The sequence below is a fragment of the Somniosus microcephalus genome, chromosome 7 (assembly GCF_052327205.1).
Source record: "Somniosus microcephalus isolate GS21.2 chromosome 7, FLI_Smic_1.0, whole genome shotgun sequence".
Lineage (NCBI taxonomy): Eukaryota > Metazoa > Chordata > Chondrichthyes > Squaliformes > Somniosidae > Somniosus > Somniosus microcephalus.
The window spans coordinates 244,217,426-244,234,304 of NC_140993.1; positions in this window are offsets into that span (position 1 = coordinate 244,217,426).

The window sequence follows — 16,879 nt, forward strand, 5'->3', positions numbered from 1 at the left end:
TTTCAAACCAGGGTCCCTGGGCCTCAAGGATCTTGGCGGGAGTCCAGGGGGACCCTACAATCATCAGATTTCTATCTGTCTGTCATCAGATATATGTATTTGTTGGCTTTCTAGCACATTATTTCCATCATGCTATACCAATGAAAATGTCTTCTGCAATGATAGTACTGTTTCCCTTTGGGCAGAATCATAGAAGGAGGCCATTCAGCCCATTGTGCCTGTGCTAGCTCTTTGAAAGAGCTATCCAGTTAGTCCCACTCCCCTACTTTTTCCCCATAGTCCTGCAAGTTTTACCTTTTCAAGCATTTATCCAATTCCCTTTTGAAAGTTACTACTGAATCTGCTTCCACCGCCCTTTCAGGCAGTGCATTCCTGATCACAACAACTTGCTGCTGTAAAAGACAGTTCTCCTCATCTCCCCTGATAGCTGATACTATCTTTGGAAATTAGGACAATGAGGCCCCGGAAATGTGTGAATGTGTGCACGGGGTCCCGGGGATTGTGGTAATATTTGCAAGAAGCCCCCTAGAGGGTGTTAATATTTGAAGGTGGCCTCAGAAGTGTGCTTGTATTTGCAGGGGCCTCCCACATAGAAAGGTTTGAAAACTATTGAACTTTTTTTTTAGTGCTAATTCTATCCCCATCTCTCCTGAAGGTGCTGACTCTTTAGGGATACAGTTCCATAGACTGGAATTTTGCCAGCGCTCAGAGGGCGGGTTCGGAGGCAGGACCGCTGTCAAAATCAAAAAGATTGACGGCGGGTCAGGATCCCACTGTCAACCCGCCTCCATGTCAGTTTACCAAGTGTCGGGTCTGTCTGCACTTTACAGACCCGACACCAAGAGGTGGGTGAGCCAATTCAGTACTTAAGAGCTTGTTAAAAGGCACTTAAACGCCATTTTACCATGTACTTACCATTTTACCAGCTTTTTCACAAGGTTCCCGGTGCTCGGGGATCACGTCAGGTAAGTAGGTCAGGCCGTCAATGACTCTCCATTCCTCTGAATAGGTGACAGCTGCAAAAGTGGTAAAAAAGCTACCGATTCACAACTGTTCACTTTCTAATGTTAGAAGCTGGAGCCTTCAGGGTTTGGAAAACACTTTTGAGCTTTATAGTGTTTGGAGTAAACTCTCTATCCACTGTCATTTCCCTGGAACAACCTCTCTCACCATTGACAGATCGCTTCTGACACCTCAACTTCAGCTGCCATCTATTCCATCAGCATTGATGCCCTTCAAAAATTCTCACCTTGGTCCTCAGAATCCCACCACGATCAGCCCCAACACCAACATCACCAGGCGCACCAACATCACCAGGCACACCAGCAACACCAACAACAACATCAACCTTCTCCGCAATCACCTGATGCTGGACAGGACACAGGGCATCAGCACCTGACCACATTGCTGCCCGGGAGGCCAGGGATGGCCTCATCATGGCCAGATTTACTTCACTTGACGCTGTACACCCTGGCTGCTACATGATGCGCCAGGTTGGTACCACCCCACACCAGCACCATAAAGCATCCCTGCAATGCCCAAGCCAGTCCTTTCACACTCATCACCATTGCAGGGGGTACCGTTATGTCTCAACATTCACTACAACTCTCTAAGCCACTTCCAAAGGTGCACACAAATCTGTCCAAGAAGGCAAAGGCCTAGAAATTCAGTTGGGCGCGCCAGCCGTTAGCGCCTTAGGAGGAGTAGATCTCGAGCGCTAGGCGCTTATCGCCCGGGCGCAGCGCGATCTGCGCCTCTCCCCAACTTCAGGACACATTTAGCGCCGGCGCAAAGTCTTAGCGCGCGCCCTGCTGCGCGCGCAGATCATGACGTCATTTAATAGTGCAACGCCCTTTGTGCGCCCCAAACCGGAACTTCACTCGCGCCGGCCCATTGTGCGCCAGGCGGCCCGAGCGACTGTGAAGTGGAACGGTACACAGCCCAGCCGGGCCGCGGGGAGCGCTAATTAAAGGGCACTTACCCAGCAGTATAAAGGCCAGCCATTTTGCAGCATTCACTCTTGTGCAACGGTTTTTTGGACAGAGACCAAGGAGGTTTGGACCAACACTTGGACAGGTATTTTTGGCTCAGGCCAGAGCTTACCAATTATCTTTGCCTTCATTCAGAGCTCAGTGTTTGCCAGCATATAATGGGGGCTGCATTGGGTGGCAACGCTGAATTTCAGCCTTATGCCAGAAGGGCTTACAGACGCCGTGAGAGAGTGGCAGCCCTGGCTAGACGCAGAGGGGGCAACAGGCGTCGCCAACTGAGGCCTTACCCACGCAGGGTATACCGCCAGCAGACCTCCTATCTGACCATGTCTGCCGCGATGTGTGTTAGGAGGCTGCGATTCCGAAGGGAGGTGGTTGCAGACATCTGCCGGCTGCTTCAGAGAGATCTGCAGCCACAGCTGATGCGCAGGACGTCTCTGTCGGTGGCAGTGAAGGTGACGGTGGCTCTCAACTTCTATGCCTCCGGCTCCTTCCAATCCGCTACTGGGGACATCGCTAACATCTCCCAGTTCGCCGTGCATTGCTGCATCCGCCAGGTGACCGAAGCCCTTTTCAGAAGGAGACATCAATTCATCTCCTTCCCCATGACCCTGGACAAGCAGCAGCAGCGTGCAGTGGGGTTTGCAAGAATAGCGGGCTTCCCCATGGTGCAGGGCGCCATTGACTGCACGCATGTGGCTTTGCGGGCACCTCTTGAGCATGCCGAGGATTACCGCAACCGGAAGGGCTACCATTCCCTCAATGTACAGCTGGTGTGTGACCACAGGCAGCGCATCCTAGCTGTCAATGCCCGCTTTCCAGGCAGCAGCCACGATGCCTTTATCCTGCGGCAGACAACTGTGGCTGACATGTTCCAGGCACAGCCTCCCCCAAGAGGATGGCTTATCGGGGACAAAGGCTATCCTTTGTGTACCTGGCTCATGACCCCGCTCCGCGCGCCCACGACCCCTGCTGAAGAGGCATACAACGAGAGCCATCAAGCGACGAGGAACCTCATAGAACAAACAATCGGCGTGCTCAAGCAACGGTTCCACTGTCTCGATCGCTCCGGGGGAGCCCTCCAGTATTCGCAGGATCGAGTCTCCCAATTCGTCGTCGTTTGCTGCATGCTGCACAACCTGGCTATCCGCAGGACTCAGGCACTGCCACCTCACGTTGGACCACCACCTCAGGAGGAGGAGCAGGAGGAGCATGAGGACGACGACGACGAGGAGTACCAGCCCAGGAGGGACGCACAAGGTCCAAGGGCCGCCCGTCGGCGGCTTATTGAACGCCACTTCTAGGCCCCCTGTCAGGGAATGGCTTGTGCCAATGATAGAACATGATTGCAGCCGCTCCGCAAGCCCTCAGCCGGTTAAGGCAACAAACACTTCAAAGATCAAACATGGACAATGTGAATAAATAAAATGCTTTATTGTACAAACTCTGGGCCCTTCCCACATGAAAACCAAAAACAGACGAAACCCCCAAAAAACACTCAAACACATTACTCGCTCCCACAACCTGGAGAGGATTAACAAAATAGGGCAACTAAAATGGCCATCATTCTCGGCCTTCGTCCAAAACAAACATCACATCATCGGCCTTCAAAAAACAAACATCCAATTCTCAGCCTCAAGAAACAAACACAAATGGCCACACATTCGACTATTTGGCCCGCTAGGGCGATGCCTTGGCCATCTTTGGGTGGCCCCTGCCCGCCCTGCTGCTCCGCCTCAAAGTAAGGCCATTGGCTGCTGCAAGGCTGGGGGCAGGCTCCTGAGGGGCACATGTCGTGACGGCAGATACCCTTGGGGGTCGGCCTAGTCGAGGTCTGGCCATCGAGCGGGCGGCTGTTGATTGCCGCAGCTGTGGCTGGCCAGCATCAGTCGCTGCAGCAGCTCCTGGCAGCTCCACTGGGGGAGTGGCAGTGGCGGCTGGAGGAATGGCGGCAAGCTGGCGGATGGCAGGCGCTCGCTGGTCTCCTGAGACACTGGCACTCGCCCGGGCCAGCACTGCAGCATGCGCACCAATCTGCCGAGGGACAGACCGCTGTCCTGCTGCAGCGCGCCGGGTGCCCTGGCGATGCCTGGCTGACACAGCGAGTGTGGCAGCAGTGAGTGCCCGTGTTGACCTGTTCACTGACCGCATCAGAGCAGCCAGTGACTGGACGGCACCACTGATCACCTGGCCAGTCGCTGACAGATCTGCCCGGTATTCCGCCCGACTGGTGGCCTCTGAGGGCCCGAACTCGGCCACACTCCGAGAGAGGGAATCGATGGACTCAGGCAACCGTGCCACTGCCGCCATGAGCTCCGTGTGCCGGCGCTCCGAGTCCGCGGACAAGTCTTCGAGGCGTTCCATCTCCTCGGCGAAGAGCATCCCCTGACTGGAGGCCGGACTCTCCCTCTGGGGAGAAGGCCGCCGAGCTGGCCGACCCTTCCTGCGTTGCTGGAGGCCACTGGGCCCAGCAATTGGACTCCCCTCCGACGCATCCCCCCTCTGGGGAGAAGGCCGCCGAGCTTCCACCCCCCTCCCGCCTTTCTGCAGCACGCAGGTCCCAGGAGCTCCCCTCCCCTTCGACACTTCCGCCACGCTGCCCTCCAGGGAAGACGTGTCCCCTACATTGGCCTGGGTGGCCGCGGCTGAGGGTTCCCCTGATGGGCCGCCTTCCTCTTGCTCCTCCTCCTGCTCCTCCTCGGAGGGTCTGTCACTGGCAAGTTGAGGGACCTCCTCTTGACCATCTGAAAGCAGGAAGGCACAAGAGTAGCTTTAGAGTGAGGAGAGGGCATCAGTGCGGGATGCATGAGTGGTGGCATTCAGCGCATTGGTCGGACAGTGGCAAAGGATGTAGATCTGATGCGCAAGTGGGACGAGAGAGGTGCAAAAGGTGATGTCCTTACCATTGCTGCCCAGAACAGGGTCGGCATCTCCACATGCAATGGGCCCAATCACCCGGCCACCCATGAGGCGCTCCACGCGATGTTGCAGGTCGGTGAGTGGCTGGATATGGGGTCGGCCTCCCCCGGTCGCAGTCCGGCTCTTGCGATTATTCGCCAGCTTGGCCTGCAAGAGAAAGGACGGCCTCTAAGTACAGTGTGTCGCCGTGATCTGGTGTGCACTGCCTCCCATGGTGGAATAGCCTGGCCAGTGTGTCGCCATGATCTGGTGTGCACTGCCACCCATGGTGGAATAGCCTGGCCAGTGTGTCACCATGATCTGGTGTGCACTGCCTCCCATGGTGGAATAGCCTGGCCAGTGTGTTGCCATGATCTGGTGTGCACTGCCTCCCATGGTGGAATAGCCTGGCCAGTGTGTCGCCATGATCTAGTGTGCAATGCCTCCCATGGTGGAATAGCCTGGCCAGTGTGTCGCCATGATCTGCTGTGCACTGCCACCCATGGTGGAATAGCCTGGCCAGTGTGTCGCCATGATCTGGTGTGCACTGCCTCCCATGGTGGAATAGCCTGGCCAGTGTGTCACCATGATCTAGTGTGCACTGCCTCCCATGGTGGAATAGCCTGGCCAGTGTGTCGCCATGATCTGGTGTGCAATGCCTCCCATGGTGGAATAGCTTGGCCAGTGTGTTAAGTGCAGAATGTGCAATTGATGCTCATGCCTGTCCCATAGCTGCTGGATGAAGGCTGGCCATTAGAGCTTTCAGGTCCCTTTGCCCATAATGTGAGGTGCACATGCAAGGATGAGGAGGTCATTGGAAAGGGCACTCACCCTGACAATGCGTGTGAGGTCATTTAACTTTTTGCGGCATTGGGCACCGGTCCTGGGGACGTCGCTGTTGGCTGACAGCTTGCTGGCGACATGCCTCCAGGCTCTCCTGTAGACGCGGACCGTTGCCTTCTTGCCATTGTCCGGGTACAAAACATGGCGCCTCTTCTCCACAGCAGCAAGCAGCACACTCAGATCACGCTCTGAGAAGCGCTGCGCACGTTCACGGGCCTTCTCCATGTCTTCAGGCGCTATTTGGGTCCAGCAGCAGTGTTCAGGCCTAGCTGGAGGGCTCCACTATCCAGGGCGTGGCAGGAGACACAGTCGACCCTTCCCCCTTAAGAGCTGGCCGGCGCCAGGGTGTCTGCTGTCAATCACGAGATGGCCGCACCTGCGCTGCGCCCGGCCTCGGCGCTATCGATCACCACCTCCGGCTTAGCACCCAAAGAGAGGCGTCCAGCAGCAGTTTTAGCGCTCGCCCGAGCTCATAGGGCGAAGCTAATGAATATCGGAGAAGTGGCATCGATTTGGCGGCGGCCGCAAACTTTAGCGGACGCCCCACTTTAGCGCCCCAAAAGTGGCGTCAATGAATTTCTAGGCCAAAGTGTTCAAAATAAAAATGTCAATGTTTGACATCACATTAGCAGAAACTCTACATGAACATTGGCTAAAAGACCCAAGTGCCTACCCTTGTGTGTTGTTAGTTGGTATGATTGGACTAGGATGAGGATGAGTGTGAGGGGTGGCTAGTGAGATGGGGAAGTGATAATGTAGATAGAGAGGGATGGGTGGAGGTGCAAGGTAAGTTGGTGTGAATAAGGATGTGCAGAAGTAGGGTAGGGAAGGCAGAGTGATGGGGATGTGATGAGTGACACAGCAGGATGATGTTGAGTGTGGCTCTGCAGTAACGTGTCATGATCTACTGAGATCATTGAAAGGTTTGCGCCACTGCATCCTGGTCCTCCTGACGACATCCCTGCTTGTGTCCTCCTGTGCAATGTGCAACCAGGCTGTATTGGTGTCCTGGGGAGGTCTCATCTGCCCATTGGAAGAGAAGAGAACCTCCCTGCGGGCTGTGACGCCCTCCATAAGCATGTGGAGGGAGTCATGGGAGAGCCTGGGTGCAGCCGTGCACCTTTGTGCAGTGCTTGTCAGTGTTTGCAGCTGTAGAACACTGACAGCACAACTGTCAAAATGAATATGTACATGGTCCCTTTAAGGAAACCGGCTGATGACGCATCATCAAATGACGTCATCAGACCCACTTCCTTTTAATTGGCTGGGAACCTCGCAAGCAGGCTTAACAAGCCCAATCAGGGCAAAATCACTTCAACAGAGTGCGATGGAACCGGGAGCGGGGTCTCAGTCCACCACCTACCTCGGCTGCACTTAGCCCACCTCGGTAGGCGAAATGACGGCCACAGATGCCACCATGCTCAATTGCCCAATCTTCATGTGTAGATAGGGTTGCCAGCTCTGGTTGGGTGTATTCCTGGAGGTTTTATCACATGACCCCGCCCCACACTCCCGCCATTGGTCCATCCTCCAGGCACTCTGCCGTCCCACTGCCAATTGGAAAGCGACAACTCTTTGTTACCCAAATGGATTAATCTTGGCTGAGAGTGAAACAGCATTTGTGTTGCCATCTCCGGTGTTTTTATGAATAATAAATAAACTCATTTGAAGAAAATGAAGAAAAAAAACACAATTTTGTTTAACGCCCCTATGATGTTTCTCCCGGGTTCCTCGCAGCGGTGTCCTGGAGATTAATCTTCAATCCCTGGAGATTCCTGGACAATCCTGGAGGGAGAGCATGTTCCCTTCCCCGAACAACAATAGTAGACCAGTTGGGTTGTAACAATAATCTGACAGCTTACATGGTCATTTTTTTTCTGCTGCTGGTCCTACGAATGACCAGATCTATTGAATTTAATTACACAACTTGTCACAGTCAGATTTTAACTCACAAGCTCTGGGCTGCTAGCCATTACCATAAGCACAAGGCTACCATACCCTGGAGCAAAGAAAGAACTTGCATTTCTATAGCGCCTTCACAACCTCGGGACGTCCCAAAGCGTTTTACAGCCAATGAAGTAATTTTGAAGTGTAGTCATTGTTGTAATGTAGGAAACGTGGCAGCCAATTTGCACTTTACAGCAATCTTCCACAAGCATCAATGTGGTGATGACCAGCTAATCTGTTTTAGTGATGTTGATTGAGGGATAAATATTGCCCAAGACACTGGGGATAACTCCCCTGTTCTTCTTTGAAATAGTGCCATGGGATCTTTTACGTCCACCCGAGAGAGCAGACGGGACCTCGGTTTAATGTCTCATCCGAAAGACGGCACCTCCGACAGTGCAGCGCTCCCTCAGCACTGCACTGGAGTGTCAGCCTTGATTTATGTGCTCAAGTCTCTGGAGTGGGACGTGAACCCAAAATCTTCCGGGCAGGACATACACACCGCACACTTCAGATTTAAAATTTAGGATAAAAAGATCTAGCATCCCCAATGTTGTGTCAAGTCATACAGCCTTATAATTGGCCTCAGTAATCTTGGCTTAGACCATGGATAGATGAACTGGGATTCCCACTGTGCTTGTTATTCAGTAACCCCAATGACCATAGGGTCAGGTCAGGTCTGGTTCCAGTTGTGCAGCCCTCCATGGATGACACACTCCTTCAGCGAACATTGCCAAAAATAGATTAACTGTTCATTGGCGTTTGTGGCATTTTGCTGTGTTCACCTATGTAGCAGTGACTGCACTTCAAAGTATATGTGTAGTGCATTGTGCGATTTCTGAGAGACTTGATAAGGTGCAACATAAGTTGAAGTTTGTTTTATAATAGTGCTCAAAAGAATTATGGACGACAGACCTGTGCATAACTGAGTTCAAAATGATATGCTGAATAATGATGGCTAGAGAAACCAAGAATACTAAGTACTTTGTAAATGAGAGAGACTGGACCTATGGGACTATCTGGAAGTTGACTGCTATTGATCAGCTCCCTCATTCAAGACATTTTAAAACCCTTCTTAGGAAATCTTCATTTCAGCAAATGAAACAAATGGAAACTTGAGTTACTTCAAAGCCTCTTGGGCCATGGTACTTAACCTTTTCACCTTCCTGTCCCTGAGCACAAAAGGGATTGATGTTTGTAAATACAGAGGCAGTTTTTGGGGACATGACTGCAGGAACTGAGGTAGTGGTGTGGAAAGGATTGCCTATTTCCTCCTTTCATTTGTGTTTTTTTTCCAACTCAGAGGTGCCTCAATGCATTTACTACCCAAACTGGGAAATGATGCCACCAGCTGTGTGATACTTAAAGCCTGAATGAGACCATCAACTCAACACATTGTACGTTTGGGTTCTGCAATGTTTTCTGCTGCAACTTGGGATATTCTTTTATGAAGGAAATGACAATTTGAGATCATTTTCTCGTGCCAAGGCCTTGGCAGTAACTGCACTTCTAAAGCTATTGCCACTTTATTCAGATATTGGTTCAATCTGGCAGTTAACATTCACCTCCAGCAAACTAAAAAACACCAATTCAGGCAGTTAATAGAGGCGAATTGAATGAACTTCAGTCAATCAATTCCCACTATTTTAAAGCCCTTATACTACTAGGTCAATAAGTCCGAATCAAACTAGGTTTTATTGCCACCAATGGACCAAAGGCAGTTTCCAATCATTCAGAAAATGTCTTTCCGTGCTATAGCAGCAGCTATTGTTCTCGAGGAGGAGGAGGAGGAGGAGGAAGAGGAAGAGTGGGAGATGTGAGCACAGAGGAAGGAATTAAGAAAAAGGTCATATTAATTGGAAAAGTGGTACGGGCCAAGGATTTATAATTTGGCATTATCTGAAAAGCAGGATGGAAAGAGGTTCAGATTAATCAGGGAGGTACTGACAGATGTAGGCTAAATGTTAGCTTCCCGATGTAAGGATGCCTCCGTGATTCTAACCCCTCTGTGGCTGAAAAGTAACAGCAACATTAATTAGTAGCTTTTTCTTTGAGATCTTTCCAGGCACTGGTAAGAAAGTACAGAGATATTGATCATCATATCAGACTATATGCAGGAAGTGATAGATGGACAGTTCCAGGCGGGTGACAGGTTCATTCATTTCTCCACAAGTATGGAGAACTAGTTTGCCACACAGCAAAAAATATTAAACTTTTCCAGAGTGTTGGGTGTGCTGTGCTGCTCCACACCAGTCAGTTTGATGGCAGAAACCGCGAGGATCCTGTCTTCACTTGATGTCCACGCGTGCAACTTGCCAGGAGTCCTGGAGAGCAGTCAGCAATGGGAGCCAGGCATGAATTTGTCCCTCCCAACACAAGGGTGCTGAGGTGAATTGCAGCCAATCGCAACCCGCCAAGACCAACTAAGCAAGGAGGGGCTAAGAATGGAATGTAAGATCTTTCTGGCCTGCTGGCTTCCAGCCCAATCTGGGCAGAATCGGCCAAACCAGCGCAAAAAGTCAGGCAATTTAAAACATAAGAATATAAGAACATAAAAAATAGGAGCAGGAGTAGGCCATTTGGCCCCTCGAGCCTGCGCCGCCATTCAATAAGATCATGGCTGATCTTCTACCTCATCTCCACTTTCCTGCACCATCCCCATATCCCTTGATCCCCTTAATATCCAAAAATCTATCGGCCTCTGTCTTGAATATACTCAACGACTGAGCCTCCCCAGCCCTCTGGGGTAGAGAATTCCAAAGATTCACCACCCTCTGAGTGAAGAAATTTCTCCTCATCTCAGTCCTAAATGGCCGATCCCTTATTCTGAGACTGTGATGCCCCGGTTCTAGACACCCCAGCCAGGGGAAACCTCCTCCCTGCATCTACCCTGTCAAGCCCTGTAAGAATTTTGTATGTTTCAATGAGACCCCCTCTCATTCTTCTAAACTCTAGAGAATATAGGTCTAGTCTACTCAATCTCTCCTCATAGGACAATCCCCCGTAGCTGAGTTACGCCCAAAATCACCTACGCTCGTGTTTTCCGCGATATTTTCCGCTGGTTCAACATTCAATTCACCGGATAATAGAAGCATAGAAACATAGAAGATAGGAGCAGGAGTAGGCCATTCGGCCCCTCGAACCTGCTCCGCCATTCAATGCGATCATGGCTGAACATCCAAGTTCAGTACCCTGTCCCTGCTTTCTCCCCATATCCCTTGATCCCTTTAGCCTTAAGAAATATATCAAACTCCTTCTTGAATATATTTATTGCACTGGCCTCCACCGCCCTCTGTGGTAGAGAGTTCCACAGGTTCACCACTCTCTGGGTGAAGAAATTCCTCCTCATTTCTGTCCTAAATGGACTACCCTTTATCCTTAGACTGTGACCCCTGGTTCTGGACTCCCTGACCATTGGGAACATCCTTCCTGCATCTAGTCTGTCCAGTCCTGTCAGAATTTTATAAGTTTCAATGGGATCACCTCTCATTCTTCAAAACTCCAGCGAGTACAAGCCCAATCGACTCTGTAATGTATGTAAACCCTGAGTAGTGATCTGTACAGTTAGTTCTAGAGTAACCCTCATTCAGTAAACACCTGTTGTACCGTTTCTCCTGCAGTCTGTGTCTTATTATACACAGACACAACAGACCCAATCTCTCCTCATACATCATTCCTGCCATCCCAGGTATCAGCCTGGTGAATCTTCGCTGAACTCCTTCCATGGCAAGAACATCCTTCCTCAGATAAGGCGACCAAAACTGCACACAATACTCAAGATGTGGTCTCACCAAGGCCCTGTACAACTGCAGCAAGACATGCTTGTTCCTGTACTCAAACCCTCTCGCTACGAAGGCCAACATACCATTTGCCTTTTTAACTGCCTGCTGCATCTGCATGCTTACCTTCAGCGACTGGTGCACAAGGACACCCAGGTCTCGTTGCACTTCCCCTTCTCCCAATCTATTGCCATTTAGATAATAATCTGCCTTCCTGTTTTTGCCACCAAAGTGGATAACCTCACATTTATCCACATTATATTGCACCTGCCAGGTTTCTGCCCAATCACCCAACATGTCCAAATCATCCTGGAGTTTCTCAACATCCTCCTCACAGCACACACGCCCACCCAGCTGTGTCGTCTGCAAATTTGGAGATATTACATCTAGTTCCTTTGTCCAGATCATTTATATATATTGTGAATAGCTGGGGTCCAAGGACCGATCCCTGCGGTACCCCACTAGTCACTGCCTGCCATTTGGAAAAAGACCCATTTATTCCAACTCTTTGCTTTCTGTCTGCCAACGAGTTCTCTATCCAAGTCAATACCTTGCCCCCAATCCCAAGTGCCTTAACTTTACACGCTAATCTCTTATACGGGACCTTATCGGAGGCCTTCTGAAAGTCCAGATACACCACATCCACTGGTTCTCCCTTATCTATATTACCAGTTACATCCTCAAAAAATTCCAGTAGATTAGTCAAGCATGATTTACCTTTTGTGAATCCATGTTGACTTTGTCCGATCCTGTCACTATTTTCCAAGTGCTCTGCTATTACATCATTTATAATGGACTCTAGCATTTTCCCCACTACCGATGTCAGGCTTACCGGTCTGTAATTCCCCGTTTTCTCTCTACCACCTTTTTTGTATAGTGGGGTAACATTAGCTACCCTCCAATCCATGGGTACTGTTCCAGATTCCATCAAATGTTGGAAGATGATCAGCAATGCAGCTACTATTTCTAGGGCCACTTCCTTAAGTACCCTAGGATGTAGATTATCAGGCCCTGGGGATTTATCGGCCTTCAATCCCATCAATTTCCCTAACACCATTTCCCTACAAATACTGATTTCTTTCAGTTCTACCCTTTCATCAGACCCTATGTTCCCCGGCATCTCTGGGAGGTTATTTGTGTCCTCCTTTGTGAAGATGGAGAATGAAGTAGTTGACTCAGAGACTAGGGTCCTCAATTTAAATAAAGGAAACTACGATGGTCTGAGGAGCGAGTTGGGTAGGATTCATTGGGGAATGGCACTCAAAGGGTTGACGGTGGATAGGCAATGGCAAACATTCAAAGACCGAATGGATGAGCTACAGAATTTGTTCATCCCAGTTTGGCATATAAATAAAACAAAAAAGGTGACTCAACCGTGGCTAACAAGGGAAATTAGGGATAGCATAAGATCCAAGGAGAGGCATATAAATTGGCCATAAAAAGCAATAATCCTAAGGATTGGGAGGAGTTTAGGATTCAACAAAGGAGAACAAAGGGATTAATTAAGAAAGGGCAAATAGAATACGAGAGTAAGCTTGCAGGGAACATGAAAACTGACTGTAAAAGCTTTTATAGATATGTGAAGAGAAAAAGATTGGTGAAGTCAGGCATAGGTCCCTTGCAGTCAGAATCAGGGGAATTTATAATGGGAAACAAAGAAATGGCAGACCAACTAAATTCATACTTTGGTTCTGTCTTCACAAAGGAGGACACAAATAACCTCCCAGAGATGTCAGGGAACATAGGGTCTGATGAAAGGGTGGAACTGAAAGAAATCAGTATTTGTAGGGAAATGGTGTTAGGAAAATTGATGGGACTGAAGGCCGAAAAATCCCCAGGGCCTGATAATCTACATCCCAGGGTACTTAAGGAAGTGGCCCTAGAAATAGTAGATGCATTGCTGGTCATCTTCCAGAACTCGATAGACTCTGGAACAGTACCCATGGATTGGAGGGTAGCTAATGTTACCCCACTATTCAAAAAAGGTGGTAGAGAAAAAGCGGGGAATTATAGACCGGTAAGCCTGACATCGGTAGTGGGGAAAATGCTAGAGTCTATTATAAAAGATGTAATAGCAGAGCACTTGGAAAGCAGTGACAGGATCGGACAAAGTCAACATGGATTTACTAAAGGTAAATCATTCTTGACTAATCTACTGGAGTTTTTTGAGGATGTAACTGGTAAAATAGATAAGGGAGAACCAATGGATGTGGTGTATTTGGACTTTCAGAAGGCTTTTGATAAGGTCCCACATAAGAGATTAGCGTGCAAAATTAAGGCACATGGGATTGGGGGCAAGGTATTGCCTTGGATAGAGAACTGGTTGGCGGACAGAAAGCAAAGAGTTGGAATAAACTGGTCGTTTTCCGAGTGGCAGGCAGTGACTAGTGGGGTACCGCAAGGATCGGTCCTAGGACCCCAGCTGTTCACAATATATATTAATGATCTGGACGAGGGAATTGGATGTAATATCTCCAAATTTGCAGACGACACAAAGCTGGGTGGGAGGGTAAGCTGTGAGGAGGATGTCGTGAAACTCCAGTACGATTTGGACAGGTTGGGTGATTGGACAGAAACATGGCAAATGCACTATAATGTGGATAAATGTGAGGTTATCCACTTTGGTGGCAAAAACAGGAAGGCAGATTATTATTTGAATGGCAATAGATTGGGAGAAGGGGAAGTGCAAAGAGACCTGGGTGTTCTTGTGCACCAGTCGCTGAAGGTAAGCATGCAGATGCAGCAGGCGGTTAAGAAGGCAAATGGTATGTTGGCCTTCGTAGCAAGAGGGTTCGAGTACAGGAACAAGGATGTCTTGCTACAGTTGTACAAGGCCTTGGTGAGACCACAACTTGAGTATTGTGTGCAGTTTTGGTCGCCTTACCTGAGGAAGGACGTTCTTGCCATGGAGGGAGTGCAGTGAAGATTCACCAGGCTGATACCTGGGATGGCAGGAATGACGTATGAGGAGAGATTGTGTCGATTGGGCTTATACTCACTGGAGTTTAGAAGATTGAGAGGGGATCTGATTGAAACCTATAAAATTCTGTCAGGCCTGGACAGACTAGATGCAGGAAGGATGTTTCTGATGGTCGGGGAGTCCAGAACCAGGGGTCATAGTCTAAGGATAAGGGGTAAGCCATTTAGGACTGAAATGAGGAGGAATTTCTTCACCCAGAGAGTGGTGAACCTGTGGAATTCTCTGCCACAGAGGGCGATGGAGGCCAGTTCATTAAATATATTCAAGAAAGAGTTGGATATATTTCTTAAGGCTAAAGGGATCAAGGGATATGGGGAGAAGGCAGGGACAGGGTACTGAATTTGGATGATCAGCCATGATCTCATTGAATGGCGGAGCAGGCTCGAAGGGCCGAATGCCCTACTCCTGCTCCTATCTTCTATGTTTCTATGTTAAGACAGAACCAAAATATGTATTTAGTTGGTTCACCATTTCTTTGTTCCCCATTATAAATTCCCCTGATTCTGACTGCAAGGGACCTACGCTTGACTTCACCAATCTTTTTCTCTTCACATATCTATAAAAGCTTTTACAGTCAGTTTTTATGTTCCCTGCAAGCTTAATCTCATGTTCTATTTTCCCCTTCTTAATTAATCCCTTTGTCCTCCTTTGTTGAATCCTAAACTGCTCCCAATCCTCAGGATTATTGCTTTTTCTGGCCAATGTATATGGCCTCTCCTTGGATCTTATGCTATCCCTAATTTCTCTTGTTAGCCACGGTTGAGTCACCTTTTTTGTTTTATTTTTATGCCAAACTGGGATGAACAAATTCAGTAGTTCATCCATGCGGTCTTTGAATGTTTGCCATTGCCTATCCACCATAACCCTTTGAGTGACATTCCCCAATCAATCCTACCCAACTCACTCCTCAGACCATCATAGTTTCCTTTATTTAAATTTAGGACCCTAGTCTCTGAGTCAACTACTTCATTCTCCATCTTAATGAAGAATTCAATCATATTATGATCGCTCCGACCCAAGGGGCCTCGTACAACAAGATTGCTAATTAATCCTTTCTCATTACATAATACCCAGTCTAAGATGGCCTGATCTCTGGTTGGTTCCTCGACATATTGGTCCAGGAAACCATCCCGTAAACACTCCAGGAATTCCTCCTCCACAGTATTGTTACTAATTTGGTTAGCCCAATCTATATGTAGATTAAAGTCACCCATGATGACTGCTGTGCCCTTATTGCACGCTTCTCTAATTTCCCTTTTAATGCCATCCCCAACCTCCGCATTACTGTTTGGAGGTCTATATACCACTCCCAGTAATGTTTTCTGCCCCTTGGTATTTCTCAGTTCTACCCATACAGATTCCACATCATCAGAGCTAATATCCTTCCTTACAATTGTGTTACTCCCTTCTTTAACCAGTAATGCTACCCCACCTCCCTTTCCTTTTTGCCTATCTTTCCTGAATATCGAAATAAAAATGAAAGCTAAATGTCACTCTTACTGCTGTTCACTGGATGGCAGAATATAATTCACAGGGAAAAAAGATGTCTCCAACCCGATTTACCTTTGTTTTCCCCAGCTGCCAATCTGTATTGGTGTTGTCATAGAAATGAAGTAGTTCAGCACACTTTCCCTTCAAATCATCAGGTTGAGAGAGATTCCTCATCAAGACTTTATACTTTGCATAAAAGTCCTGGATCAGGCCCTGCCCACAGAACAGGCCTCGCCCCCAGGTCAACATTGCGAGATTCCGATCATTGCACTGGCTCGGGAAGGCTCTTTAAATTACGTTAATTTTCCTAGGCACACAGGCACTAGTAGGCACCTTTGAAAAGTCCTTTCATACCAAAAAATATTTAATTTACTAAGAAACTGACTAGTGTTCATCAATGAAACTATTAAATGGTCCCATATAGTTTTACATAACTTTCAGTGATTTTTAAATCGGGTTACTCACAGGTGGAGGACTGGACATCCTTATTAAAACTGCTTATTTTTGGTGATTATCCCATTTTGAGCTGTATTATTAAAACTGCGTCAGGTTACCACTCTTAAATACATCAAGGAATATTGTTTAATAGAAAGACCAAAGAAAGGAAATGATGACGTTCTGTTACGCTGCCCGATTGCGCTTGCTCATGGAAGATTTTACATTTGCGATTATGTAAATGAATTTTAGCCCTGAACTTGAAGCCTAGCCTAACCAGCGCAATTTCAAGCGCATTTTGTGCGCAATTTCTCCAGCGGATTACAGAATCTGGTTTGGCTGCGATGCCTCTGTGGTTGAATAGCCCGCTGCCCCTCACTGTCACATGTGCCGGGCTGCGAGATGGAGCGCCACACTGCAATGAGACATACCACTTTAGTTGTTGGGGAGGCTGACATTAACTCTCCCACTCCGGTCTGAATGTAGCCTCAAGCTGGTTCGCCTTGGCGTGGAAT